Raw genomic sequence first — 14538 nt, forward strand, 5'->3', positions numbered from 1 at the left:
AAGCTCCCACTGGTTCCCTTGCCCAAGAGATACAGAGTAATGGTTCTGGTTCCTATATTCCCTGATTTGAGCTTCCAACCTTTCCTCTCCCCAAACCTGCCGCTCTGAACAGGCGGCCTGTGAGTTGCTTCAGAGTAAAGCAACACTTCAAATGTTCAGTAACTCATCCACCTACAAGGTAGGTGGGGGACAGTGTTAACACTTTTCAACTTCTTCCCAACGGATTTTTAAAACTTTTTTTTTTTTTTTTCCCTTCAGTGCTATCTGCTGCATCCTTTGAGAAGTGCCCGTATGTTTCTAGCTTAAACCTCTGACTGTGGGATCCCTGAGGGTTTTTGCCTGATGCTTGGCTGCACCATTGTAAGCGTGTAAGTGCTGGCCGTGCTTTTTACCTGGTAGTGGGGTTTAGCAAAGAGCAGCACCGATGCACAGTGGAGTTGAAAGCTCAGTACCTGGTTTATTGCTAGTCAGCAGAGCAGGATGTGAAGTTTTGGGAACATATTTGACTGTGTTTCTGAAAGAAAAAGTACCATGGAAGTTTGTCTTGTCAGTAATCCTCAAATCGTTCAATTCTGCAATAACGCACTTTCTTGCACTGCCCTTACTGAGGTTTTTTTAGTTTTAGATGATGCAGCTATGTTGTTTTTTCCTTCTGAAGTGCAACTTTTTTCTTCCTTCCTATTGTATTTTTTTGGTGACTAGGGGTGAGGGAGAGGAGAAATCAGCATTTCACACCTGCATCTGTAGAAGAAAACATTGTGCAAGATCTGAGTCCCCGTAGGAGGTCTTTAGAGCGACCAAATAGGTGACCATAAGGGAATTGCAACTAATGAACACTAGACAAACACATAACATGAAAAGTTGCCAGGTGAAGACAACTAATGCCATTAATATGAAGGCCATGAATGGAAAGACAGTTGAACAGTTTTATTTATAAGGTCATGATTAACATCAGTCTGTGCACTGCATAATGGTCAATTACTGACTGCTTAATATATAGTGAGACTTCATCCTGTAATCCACAGACTGCTTTCTTTCCCCCACGTCTTAAATTTTATCTTTGCTCCCAAGAAACCAGGATTGTTTTCCTATTTTGTAATCCCAATGAGTGTGTACAGTGGGTATTTGCTGCACCAGGTTGGGTGTCCTACATACCGGTGAAGAGGAAGATGAACGACCCTTCTGAGGAGGTTAAAACCAGTCTGTCATCCCCTCACTTCTGGGTCCAAGCCCACATTGCTGGTGTTGACGTGGGTTAAGGAGGAGGTGCCATGGAGCTATTCCAACCTCATTTCTCCTAGGCAGGTTTTATTACAATATAATATAGGTGGTATTTCAAGCTTTATTTATTTTTTTTTCACAAGTGATGATATGGCTGGCGTATTTAGAGGTTTATTGTTAATTTACACCAGTTAATTAAAAGATTAGTTCTGGGGGCACATGCTAAGCACAAACTGCATTGCTGCTGTGTGAGGGTAAGTTGACCAAGGGAACCATGTTCTGCTCTCAGCCTCCATCCACAGTCAGTCCTGGATAAGGATTCTTCCCTGGATAGAGTAATTTTGTTTGGATTTTGTGTTATTTAATGAACTGTTATTGCTAGAGGGTAGAATGTCTGCTCAAACCATCAATTCTGGCTTTATTTGTTGCCCTCCTCCTCTATTCACATCTCACACAGGCAAAAGGTGACAAAATAACAGTATGGAAAAAGTTGAGTTTGGTTTTAACTGCTGTGTAGCACAACAGGCTGCACAGGAGCTTCTATTGTTTCCCCAAAATCTTATTCATTCATAGAATATGAAGATACAAAGGCCTACTTTGCCAAGCAATATCAATGGCTGTTCACAGAATTTAAATGTGTTGAGAAGCAGTATTTTTGCATGTGACATGTTCTTTCCGTTGCCGATACGGTAAAAATATCCTGGTGGGTCAGCCATTTTCTACAAGGTGGAAGAGAAATAGGAAGCTGTTCCTCTAGCATAAAAAGAAGAAATAACGTAGTTGATGGGGACAGAGCACGGTTGTTCCTGCCATCCATGGGTCAAGAATCTGTCAGAGGGTGTCTACGGCCATGAAAGTTAATCTTGCAGCACCTGTAGCTCATAGTAAGGGTGTGCACCGCTGTGCTGGACAATGAATGTCACGTTTTCGTTCCATATTTGATCAGAACAGGGCGCTCTCACAGGAAATAAATTAGCCCTATTTCTTCACCTGATCATGCTAATGAGGGAGAGCGAGTGACAAGGGAAATTCACGGACTGATTTAGGACGAATGTCTTTTTAAAATTACACATCTTTTGACAATTATACTCGGATGATATTAATGGACAGTTTATTACCATGCATATAAGAAGCGATATTCAGAACCTGTTGATATAAAGTGACATGTCGATTCCTCTGTTCCGTTACAGAAGCAAAACAAGTATTTTTCCCACAAAGAGCTTAAAGTACAGACAAATATCGACACAGCATTGTGAGGCTTCCTGCTGCAGATCTGAAGTAAATAGGCTAAACTGACCATGGTTTGAATGGGAGATTAATGTTCATCCAAAGACTTCTAAAATTACTCAACAGAAATAATAGTGACTATGTGGAGCCTTACTTAAGTTTCAAACCAAATTGACACTGTTCATCAGTAATTTGTTACTAGAATTTTTATTTTAAAACAAACAACGATAAAATAATAAATAATTTTATGTACATCATAGTAGAAGTGTTGAGGCAAATAACCTTAAATTTATTGCAAACAAGGATGTAGTAAGTTGAGGGCTCATGGAGAAAAAAACAAAGAAAGATGCAAGAGAAGCGCAAATTATGTTTCACAGTTTTGCTCGCTCTACTACAAGCAGCATTCACTGTTCACAGATTGCAGGTGAATAGCCCTTCCTTCCGGAGACTGATAATCTTTTGTTTGAAAAGTTAGTATCAGCCAATTCTTTGTGGAAGTTCAGAGGCTTGGTTTTGTGTGGGTTTTTTTTAACAATACGTGCTGCCAGATGCACTTTTAGTTAACTGTGTTCCGAATGCTGCTTGTTTACATTTTTTTTTGGACATTTTTTTCTTTTCGGAAAATAACATTTTAATGGAAAATCATATTCTTTGGCATCTGAGTAGTAGATTTTCTTGTTGCACGTGAAAGCTGAATTGGTTATACCTTGAAAATAGGTCAGTGGCTAGCAGAGGTTTTATAAGGACTAAAAAGCATTTTATCAGTACTCATTAGACATTGTGGTTATAAGGTCTCACTGTTAAAACAAACCGGAGAGTTTCAAGCAATAATATGCTACTCCACAGTTTTTAAATATTACACATTCATAACATTAAACAAAGTTTGATTAAAACAAGTTACAATAGTTGTCAGGGGCCAAAATGTTTGGTCATTTGGATATGATCCAGTCTTATTCATTATAAGGGGACAAATGCATCCAGTTTCTCTTCCTGCTGTAAACAATTAATATATTGTTATTCTTCAGTGGGTTATAATAATCAATTGGCATTTAGCGTGTCGTTGATGCAAATCTTAGCATAACCAAACCTAATGAGAGGTTTTCATTTAAATAAAGAAAACTGTATAAATAGCAATTAGTTTGAATATAGTCAATGATTTAAAAGAAGCTGTGCGTTGAATGTTTTATCATGAAAGCTCTTTAGCACTTGTATGCATTTACACAGTGCGTCCACCCTGGTTTGCACAATGTGTAGCTGGCAGCACTGTCAGGTTTTGTGTTTTCTTTTTGTTATGTTATCCCAGGTAGTAACCGTCGGTTTGACTAATTTAAAGAAAGAAAGAACAAAGGTCAAGAATTATGCTTAGAATTAGAGGTACGGGTACACGAAACGTTCTCCTCTGTGATACGCTTTGGTGAGTGAAAACTAATGTATCCCACAACTGAATGTGTATCCAATACTAAATATGTATTTTGGCTCAGAGGGGTGCGTGCAGAGCAGCAGAGGCAGGCACTGCATGAACGACCGCGCGCCGCTCTGCCCTTGCAGGCGAGCAGCACTGGGACAGGCTCCTATAATGTGACCTTAAAGGGTGTGCGAGTGACTCGTGAATTTTATCTGTACAAGCCAAGCCGTTTGCAGTTAGCTATTTGAGATTAGCATTACACTGGTTGTGAAATACATGCAAAATACCTGTGGTTTCTAATTAGTTTTCAGTGCAGGTTGCTTATTAGGAAAAAAAACTTTTGCCTTTATTGAAATGACAGCTTAGATTTCGATAGAGAACAATGCTTGCAAACTACTTCTGTCAATAATGTTCACTTCCTTCAAAGCTGCTTTTCTAATTAATGAAATCAATCGCTAATTTGTGTTCCATCTGGATACTTGTATAGCTGCACAGGACACTCACGAAATTGCCGTTTTTCAGAAGGGCTTTAGTGGAGATGGCAGCGTGACGTATGTACAGTCTAGAATTGTCTCCGCGTTTCTGAGAAGTGAATCCATAATAAAATTTTTACTTCTTCCTTGGACACCGTCTGAGTCTTCTCGTATTCTACTGACCTGAGGACCTCTGGTCCCGGAGCAGGCTGCCCTTCGTGCAATTTATTGTTTTTCTTCAGTCCCTGCACCTGTGCTGGGGCACTGCTGGGCTTGCGGGGGCTGGCTGCGGGGACGCGCGGTCCCTGTATGATGCCCATGCAGAGGCACCGCTCTTCTGCAGGTAGTTCTACGTGCGACTGTGATTTCAACCAGATGGTTTGTGCCCAGCAGTGAAGTCACAAATAAACTCCTGTTGTTCACCTGTGCCACTGAGGTGCTGGGAACAGATCAAGATTCTGGCTACAGTGAGCAGATCTTTAGTTGTTTGCATTGCAGGTGCTTTGTAACTTTCACTAATATTTAGTAGCTGCCCTAAAAAGCCTCTATATTGTGACTACTACCTTATTTGGGTTTGTCTGTACTCAAAACCATATAATTACGTTAATCCTTGCAAGGTTTGTTTTTCTTTCATATTCTTAAAGTATTTGAAAACATGAAAGTCTTTTTTATGGCATTTAACTTTATGGGCAGTCAAAATACCACAGGAAGGCCAAAACTTGTATTGTTTTGGCTCTGCATATGTTGTCTTGAAGGATGAAGGTGGTCAGCAAAGTGTGTAAACACCATTTCCAGCTTTTTAAGTTGGTCACTAAAGCATCCTTAAGAGCAGCTTGGGAATCTAGTCCTGCAGGACAAAGCCCTCAGTCGCAGGATTGAATGATGGTCGGGGCTTCTGTTAAAATGTTGTAGTAACTTTGCAACTTCACAGCGGCAAGTCAATTCTCTTGCATTTGAGACGCAGAGATTGATCGTGTGTGTGTAACTAGTCCATTGCCATATAAAATAGCATTCATTTCCTTTAACTGCAAGTTTACCTCAAGTTATGGCAATGTAATTATTTAAACAAAGGTGTAGTTATACAGAAATTACAATGAAATTGAAATGCGACTGCAGCAGTTATCTGACCAGGCCCTGTGCATTGTGCACGTCAGTGGCTTTCTACATTTTACAGCTTCTCACACTGCAAAGAAGAATGTCAAGTTTGTGAAAATTTTGGGGAAGACGCTGCTTTACTAGCAGTACTGGGAGCATGTACTGATGTATAAAAGACTGTTGGAGTTCTCACATTAATTTTATATCTTTTAAAGGAAAGAACTAAGAAAGTGGAAAATTGTCTCCTCACAGTTTTCTTAAAAAAACATTCAAACCCCCCAAACCTTGGAGGTTTTTTTTCTGGTTTAGTTGTTGTTCTTTGTATGGTTTGGGGTTTTTTTTCTTTGTTTCTTTTTTTTTTTTCCTTTAATCACCTGGAAGGAAGTCATTCAGTGAAGTCTAAACCTGTTCAAGGAGCAATGTAGGGGAAAAACTGATTATCTGATTACACACCTCCCTGTCTTGGCAGGGCCAGGCTGATGCCCTTTTGTAAGTTCAGAGCTGGAAATGATGAAAAGAAGGTCATTTGAATAAAATAACAAACAGATCACTATCTAAAGAAGTTATGGGAAGCACTTATTATAAAGATATTGGTTCTTGCAGACTTTGAGGAATAAATAGAATATCCTGTAAAAGACCCCAAATAACCATATCAATTCTGTTCTACATTTTTCACATTGTATTTAAATTTAATTTTGTCTTTAGAAAGCCTTAATTTTTAGAAGTTTGTACTGCATCGATATAGCAAAGCCGTGAACTTGCAATACTGGGTTAAAATACTAAAGTATTCATATAAATACTGTCTTCACCGATAAAATATTTCTCAAAACAAGGGCGCAGTTTGTGTGTTTTAGTAGTAGTAGTTTATCTTCTCTCCTCTGTGCCTGCTCCAGGCTACCTCATCCCTTACATGAGCATTGTGAGTTTTCTAGCCAAGTGGTGAACCGAGTGGGGAAAACAGACTTGCCTTTGGGGGGAGGGGGGAAGGAGGTTTTGGCAAGTTATTTTTGAGTTGGACTAATTCCCCAGTGCTGTTCCCTTGCGCTGAAAGGACAGCAGGTATGCGAGAAGTAGCAGCAGTAAGTAGCCCGGTGTAGGATCTGCTTAAAGCTGCTGACTGTCTGAACAAAGCCTGACTATACTTGAAAATAGGTAATATTTTCCTTTGAAAGACCACTTAAATGAGTACAGAAAAGTATTTAGAAGAACACGCACATCTAAAACTATTTTATGTGAGTACAATGCCTTTTCCTAAGCATGTTTGTTTTGACTTTCATGCAGGTCTCCATCATGATAAAATATTCTCATTTTTAGGCCAATTAAGAATGTATTTCCCTTGTAAAATAAATCTGGATAAGAGTTGGCTATAGGAAATTTGTGTGATGACATTTTCTACCCATCCAATTTTCATAAATTTACGTATCACTTGGCTGAGCCTGTAATTCAGCATTTCTAAGGGGTTTTTAGAGAAGAAAGGCAGATCAGAAAGGTTAAATGTTTGGAAGGGTCGTATAGCTGCCCTGAAGCTATTAACAGAATTTAGATGTAGAATTTCAGCAGAAGGGGGTAAAAGGAAAAGTGCAATTGATGCAGACAAAAATAATTTGTGGAAAATGGTCAGAAAATTATATTCATTTAAGCAAAGCTTTTCACATTAAAGGTGAAGAGAAAATCAATTCCCTAGCTTTTAAGATCTGTGCAGTTCTATGGAAAATGTAAAACCCCACTTCAGAGAGATCTTTGAAATCCCATTCTGTATCTGATGAAAAGCGTGTTTTGGAACCCCCCACTTTCAAAATGTTCCATGAAAGAGGAACCACCGTGCTGGGATCACACTATCACTTTAGTCCTGACTTTCTTTTAACCTAAGATTTGCCGTTAAATATAACTGAAATAAAAAGCCTCTTTTGAGAGGAAATATTTAAATCTGAAACTATTGAAATGAGATTCTTCAAGAGTGGTAGAACTCTCCCATCCCTTTTTGCTCTGAGGAAAAAAAACAACTCCAAATTTGTCAAATTTTCAGTTTGAGCCAATGTTTCTGTTTAAGCGGCTGCACTTTCTAGGAATGTGGAGGAACCATGAAGGAATGGTTCTGTAAAAAAAAAAAAAAATTTTTTTTCAAGAAGCACTGTTAAGGATTTATTGGGAGAAAACAAGATTGCTGAAAATCACTGACATTATATGTTATTCAGTGAAACTCCATCGGCTTTTGCCTCACTACTATACAGCCACTGGGCCTGGAGCCTGCCTCTCTTGCCTTTCTGCCCATGAGCTGTGTTTAAAAATGCAGCTTTGAGATCAGATCCTCAAATGAGCTTTGCATCACTCTGGCCTTCATGTTTAGTGAAGTGGAAGCAAGGAATTAATAGGAATATGTTGCTGTTGGTGGGATGATGGGTGTTCCTTGTTCTGCACGCACCTCTCGCCCAAGTGCGCTGCATAGTCCTGCATAAAAGAAACAAAAAGGAAAATAAAATAGGGCTTTAAAATGTTGTTTTGAGTAAAATGCCGATGCATAAAGCTATCAGCATTAAACAACAATGAAGAAAAGATCAGAATCCTGAAAAGTTAGCTGAAAGCCAAAAAAACCTGCAGAACTGCAAATGAAGTATCTGAGCAAAATTGCAGTGGTTGTAAAAGAAGCTCTTGCTGTGTATGGTGATGGTGTGCAACAGGCTCTTTTCTAACTGGCTTTTTAAAAGGATGCTTTAAAGAGCAGTGAAATTGTATTTTAAATAAGGAACAGTCAGTTTTCACTATTTCCGTGTCTGATTATCTTTTGTGTGTTTTGGTTTTTTTAAGATCTTGATGGTTATGGCAAAAGCTTTCATCAGCGTCTGGTATAATGGGCTACGAGTTGGATGATTTACAGTCATCTGAAACATGATATATACTTCTCTTCCTAGTCCATGGTAAGTTTTGTTCCTGTACGTACCTACGAAATACTTGACTTCAGAGATGGAACTAATAGTTTGCAGTGACCTGTATTGGATGTCATTCCCATTGTTTTCATATAGACTAGCCTAGAGTTGTTGATTTATGGAATACATAAAAAACCAGTTCTTTTACTTAAGCTGTTTGTGGATGTTTTAAAAACTTAACTTCAAAACATAACCATACAAATTTTTTCTTTTTTTTGTGTGATTTTAGAGCTGTGCAAAGATCCTGATACAGAGCTTGAAATGTTATTTTTCCCTTCAGCTTAAAAGCGTCTTCACCTCTGTATGGAGTGTCTCAGTTCAAATTAGATTCCAGCCAAATGTTCTATGCTTCTATGTTTTGTGCCTACAATTAATCTGATTATAGTATCTGTGAGCAATGTTAAGTATTGTATAAACAATAATATTAAAAGCAAGGCTCCTCATAGTATAACTGAACTATCACTTCTGATTTACAGTGTCCAGACGTGCAATAATGAGATCCAAAGCACTAGTTGTTCATTTGGCTAAACGCATTGACAAACCAAATTTGGGTATCAAAATGTTCCACCGACTGCTCTTTAACACACCAGAAATAGCAGCCCAGTCTCCTGTCCAAGTATCAGGTTAAGCATTTGAGGTTAAAATCCCCACTGTCTTGCTTTTCTCCTTTTTAAGGGTTTAGATATGGCTCTTATGCCAGTTTTTTTGGTGAATGGTACTGAATTTTCTAAACCATTGTTAAAATCTGTCTGTAAATGTTTGTTACTTTAGGTCTGTCTGAAGTTACAAAAGATATGTCATACCAGCAGGAAAGGTATCTTTCCTTTTCTATTATTGTTCAAGATTTCAGAGTCCTTAGAAGTGTGAAGAAGTAGTGAGAAAAGCAGAGATGCAAGCCTCGAGAATAGAAGAGGCAAATTAATGTCATTAGTCAGAGCCATTCTTATGATCTGCTTACGCACTGCGATGAACTAAGAGGCAATACAGTTTCCAGAGGTGTGTTTGCACTTGATAATGGAAAGATGTGTTTAAATATCCCATATAAATGGATAGAGATATTCACCAGCAAAACTGGTTACTATTTGGTGGAAGTAGGTATTTACACAGTGAAACAGACATAATAGCACATCTTTCTTATCCTTTGGAGGGCATCTTCTGCCTGCCTCTCTCTTACCAATTTCAGCTGGTTTTGCATTTTAAATGGTATGTCTCCCAGGTACTAACCATACAACTCTGAAACCAGGGAGCCAGATAAATAGCAAAGAAAACATCTCCTCACTTGTTTCCGCTGGCAAATTATTGAGGAAAAAAAAGATATTGTTTGATGGGTTATCTAGCACCTGTTGATTCTGTGAGGCAGTTCCCCGGGTATTCATTGAGTTCTGCATTGTTCCCTAACCAGGCTTTTTATTTGCTGAATTAGTCGATTTGCTTCAAAGACTTGACCTTTTCTTTTCTCCTCTTCCTTATCAGCAATGTGCCATACATTTCTGAGCCTGTTTTTGCATCCTGAATGTGCACTGATTCATGATGAAATAAGGGCTTTGTGACAGGTCTGGTGGAAGAACTAACTTCTTTAAACAGAAAAGGATGTCTATCCCATATGTGTAAACACTGCAGGATTTTGTCTCCTTTTCCAGAGGTCTTCTACACCACATTTTACTGCAATTATTCCCTGTGTCCACTAGCATGAGAACAGAATCCTGTCCACAGTGTTTCCTTTGTGGCCAAACTGAAAAAAAAATAAATAATAGTGTGATGATGCCTTAAATCGTTTAAGAAATGCTGGTTTATGTTGCCCTGACAATTAAAAAAACACTACTTGCTTTGGCAGTCTTATTTGTCAGGGTTGTTCCTCTTTGCAGTCAAACTCTTCGAGCAAAAAGGACGTGTGTGTGAAAGGACATCTTCATCCTCCTCTCGCTGTCGTATCCACTCCGGTCTTGCGTAGGCTCTCAAAAGCCCGGTGTGTTACCCCCCTGCTTCCCTCTAACCAGGTTAAAGCTAAGGTGACGTCAGGAAGTGAACTGAATGTCACCACACCTGATGTGAAACCTAGAGGATTTTCTGCCCTTACTACAGTAGGTTACAGAATGATACCTGGAGGCTAAATAAGCCTTACTTGTCAAATTCAAATCCTGCAAGAGAAGAAACAACATTCAAAACAGTAATATACATTTAGAATCTGTGAAACAACAGTGATGATGATGATGGTAATACTTCCAGTTTATTCCCAAACGCTATACTCCATTAGCTAGGCCAGGGAAACCTATTGCAGAAAGATACGTTAAGATGAAGTCAGGCTTTTAGAGGAGATGGTGGGATATGAGAAGAACTTAGGTGAAAGGGAAATTGAATCCCTTACAAGGAAAGAGTACTGGAAATGCAAAATTGTAGGTCAGCCTGTAGTTATTGAGGGTCTTCTGTATCTTCATTCTGCATTGGACCAGCTGATAGCAACTTTGGCAGATTTTCGTGGCTGGAAAGCAGTCAACTCCACTGAGAGAAAAAACCCAAAACCACAAACTACAAGCAAAAAGTGGAAAATCTTAATTGTCTGCTATACATTGAGAAAATTCATATGGTATTTTAATATTGAACAGACTGCTTTAAAAATATCGAATATGTAAAGGTAGCACAGGATGACAAAGAAACGGTAAAGAGCAGAAGCCAGGTGCTGTTTAGGAGACATTCATAACTAAAAAGAGACTATATAAAACATTAAAGTTCAGGACTTCTACAAACAAGATAAGTGGTTCAGACCATATGTTAAGCTATAAGAATAATAAAGGAATCTTTATTACATAATCGCATCGACTTATGTGGAAGGCACACTGAAAATAAGTCTAAGAAGCTCAATTAAAAAAACCTGTAGCAGGTATCCCAAAGTCCTAATACTTACCAGCTGTATTTTCTGAACGTTGTATAGTATATACAACAACTTTAGGGACAACGTTAGCAATTGCTAGGTAGCATTACAGTGCTATTACTAACTTCTAAAAAAATAAAAAAAAAGCAACAAGGAGAAAACATGGGGAAAGTCTAGCTCTGGATCTCAATTTCTCAACTCAAAACAATCTGTCAAAAACCACGTACTGAAACCTCCTATACCCATGCTAAGTAATGGAAAGCTTGCTTTTTGGATGTTTCTGCTTTTGAACTCTTTTTTCAGCCTCTCTGCGCTAATGGCTCGTCACAGTTTACCGATAGTGTCGTAACTGAAGTGCTCCATTTTAACTGTAAATCATCATTAATAACTATTAAACCCGATCAATTTCTGTTATTTTCCATTGCTTTCTCCTTATTGTGGAAATTCAGGGTCCTCCAGACTGCCACAGATTTTGCTTAGAGTGTTGCTCCGTCAGAGTTCAGCCAGATGCATTCAGTGAATCTGGGTCCGTCCTGCCGTGCCACCCGCCCGCCGGGCTGTCCGCACGCATCGCGGGCTTCCTTTGGGTGCCAGAAGAAATGGCATAGCAGGTACACCGAGAGAATCAAAATGAAGCGTGCATTATTTATGGAAGTAATTACAGTCCTACTGAGATATATCCTGAGATGCCCGCAGCTAATAAACAGAAACAAAGGAATAATTGTTAGCGTTTGTCTTGAAAATTTCTGGTTTGAGTAAATGTAAACCAGGTTTTTAATGTTGCCTCAGTACATTCAAATAAAGTAAGAACTCCCGTTTGCCCTTTTACTTTAATTTCCACCTACTTCCGTGTACTTAATCTTCAAGCTGATATTGTGATGCACCATGTCAAGAGTCTTGAATAAATTATGCCACAGAAGCTTCAAAAGCTACAGAGAAACTAGCCTCAAAGTTAAGTGCTGGCTAAAAGAAGGCTCCGTAGCCTAAGAGCTATTGCTGCTGATGGGCTGTCTACTAATGATTCACTATTAGTAGGGAATCTTGACTAACGATTCTCTATTAGCATGTCCTAATTGATGCACTAGTCAAGGGATTGGTGCATCATTTTATTTCTTCTTAAAGAGTGTCCTTCTCATGTGAGCGTGTTAGGATTTGGCTTTAGATGAACTGTTGCAAGCAATTTCTTTATCCGAATGGAGACAGGAAAATATTTTCACTTTCTATAGGTTTGCATTTGTACATAGTTTTCTTCTGAATTCGTAAATTATTTGTGCCAAGTAACTACCTCTGTGGGCTTTTAGCATTAAAAAAAAAAAAAAGTAAATGAATAAAGATGCTTGGAATGAGAAGAGGCTCTGTGGTAATGTTACTGTTGTGTTTAAATTCTATACTCTTTAACTGCACCAGGCTCTTAAAGTGCTGGATTTAAAGTTCCAGCAAACTTGATTGAAAATATATCCAATGAATTAATATTTAATGTTTAGCCTTTCTACTGCGCTACCATAAAAAAGTGATAGCAGCCATTTTCTACAAAAGACTAAGGGCTTGCCTGTTTTATTAGGGTGATTATCTGGTTTTGTCCTTAGAATGTTAATCTTTTTTTTTCTTCTCATTAACAATTAGTGATGTAGGAATATACTGTGAGCATTTCAGGTCGGTTTGGGTTTTTTATTCTCCTGCTACAAAGGTAAAGTTTCCAGTGGGAAACCAAGATGCAGTCCAGGACTACCCAACCCATTATCTGTTTGACAGGGGAGGCTTCTGGAAAGCTGGAAGGGTTGTAATGGTGAGTGATCTAGGAGAGCCATATCAGTGATCAACTGCCTGTGGTGCCCTAGCAGCACCAGCTCCTCTCCTCAAAGTTAGACCCTGTTGAGCTGCAGGAAATTAGTGCAACTCACTCAGTGGGGGATCTTTGTGAAGGGACAGGTGGCTTTATTTTAGATAATTGATAATCAAGTTGATTTTACCCATTTGTGTTCTCACACTGGCATGCTCACAGCACTGAAATACATGTCCAGGTGATCTGGTCAGCATCACTTGTGTGCAAGTCTGGAGGCCAGGAGGTACTAGCAGTTGTGTCCTCAGCACCTCTCTTGAGTTCCTTGAGTTCCTCTTGGTTGGTGGCAACAGGTGAGTTTTGGGGAAGCTCTTTTATATGATGTAGGACCTAATGGTTGCTATCTTTTGATCGTTCACCTCAGAATTTTGCTTACTTCAGCCTTTGTAAGTGTTAGGCAAATCTGCTGCCCAGTGCTTGTGTGTTCTCCTTTCACGTTTCTTGGGACGGCTGGGCTGGCAGGAGGGGGCACGTGGCGTCGCCACATGTGCCGTCATCTCTCCTGCCTGCTTACACTTCTGACCTGCACAGCAGCCTGGTTTACAGTGTAATTAATTACACAGCTTTAATTTTGGATACCTAGTTTGAGAAAATATGCTAAATGCTTACTATGAAAATTGAGGACTTTAGAGTTACCTAGGATTAGGCACCCAAAAATGTGTCTAGAAAATGGAACTTGATTTTTTGTCTACAAAAACTAAATGTATCTGTCTTACATTTGGTGGATATTGACTGCTGGAGGCACATGGTGCTTACTGTATCCCCGAGAAGCCTGAGTTTGATTAACTCCTGGAGTTTCTTACAGAAAGGTTTCAATAGGGCCCTCTGAAAAATATAGTAATAAAAAAAGTATGCTGCTTAGAGCAATCTAATTTTTTCTTTGTTCTTTTATAGTTAGCAGGCAGAGTTCCTTTCTGAATGCTTATTATTTTGGAGGTTTATGTTACATAAATATATGTGTTGGAACTAGATTTTTATATGAGCATAATTCTGAAATAAACAAGATACTATTGAGATATTTAAAAGCTATGTGACCCCAGCTGTGGGAGAGGAAAGCAGGCTTTTGATAATCAGTGTAAATAATATTAAAAAAAAAAAAAAATTGAATACTCATGAGTATTTATAAAACCCAGGGAGATGTTGACACTAAGGCTTTCAGGAGGTCTCCTCCCACTCCAGGTGGGACCATTGCCCACCTGGATGAGGGCAGCCAGGGCTCTGCCCTTGCTGGGGCTGGTTGCCCATCCTGTCCGCCCCTGGTCCCTGCTCATGCCAGGGCTTATTCTGTGCCATGAACCCACCCTGGCTCCTGGGCAATGTCGTGAGGTTTTTGTTGGCCCAAACCTCAAGTGTATAAAGGTCTTTCCTGCTGGAAGCTCTGCCATCAGCCATGTCAGCACTCCCCCTAATTTACTGTCAGTTGCGTATTTGCCAACAGGACATCTTGGGAACCATCAGGTCACTCTTGAAACCGTTGAACAATA

At 39.2% G+C, this 14538-nt stretch overlaps 1 protein-coding gene across 2 annotated transcripts in view; it reads left to right on the top strand.

Moving 5' to 3' along the window:
- Positions 1-14538, top strand: part of CHRM3 (cholinergic receptor muscarinic 3) — a 283427-nt gene that overhangs the window by 79582 nt on the left and 189307 nt on the right. Inside the window, exon 2 of one of the 2 annotated variants that reach the window (XM_054822620.1) lies at positions 8227-8336. The exons of the other annotated variant lie outside the window; for it this stretch is intronic. The gene's annotated coding sequence lies outside the window, so the exon portion shown is untranslated. The remainder of the gene's footprint in view (positions 1-8226; positions 8337-14538) is intronic. 2 annotated transcript variants of the gene reach the window in all.

This window comes from Grus americana, chromosome 3, assembly GCF_028858705.1.
Source record: "Grus americana isolate bGruAme1 chromosome 3, bGruAme1.mat, whole genome shotgun sequence".
In the NCBI taxonomy this organism is placed as follows: Eukaryota; Metazoa; Chordata; class Aves; order Gruiformes; family Gruidae; genus Grus; species Grus americana.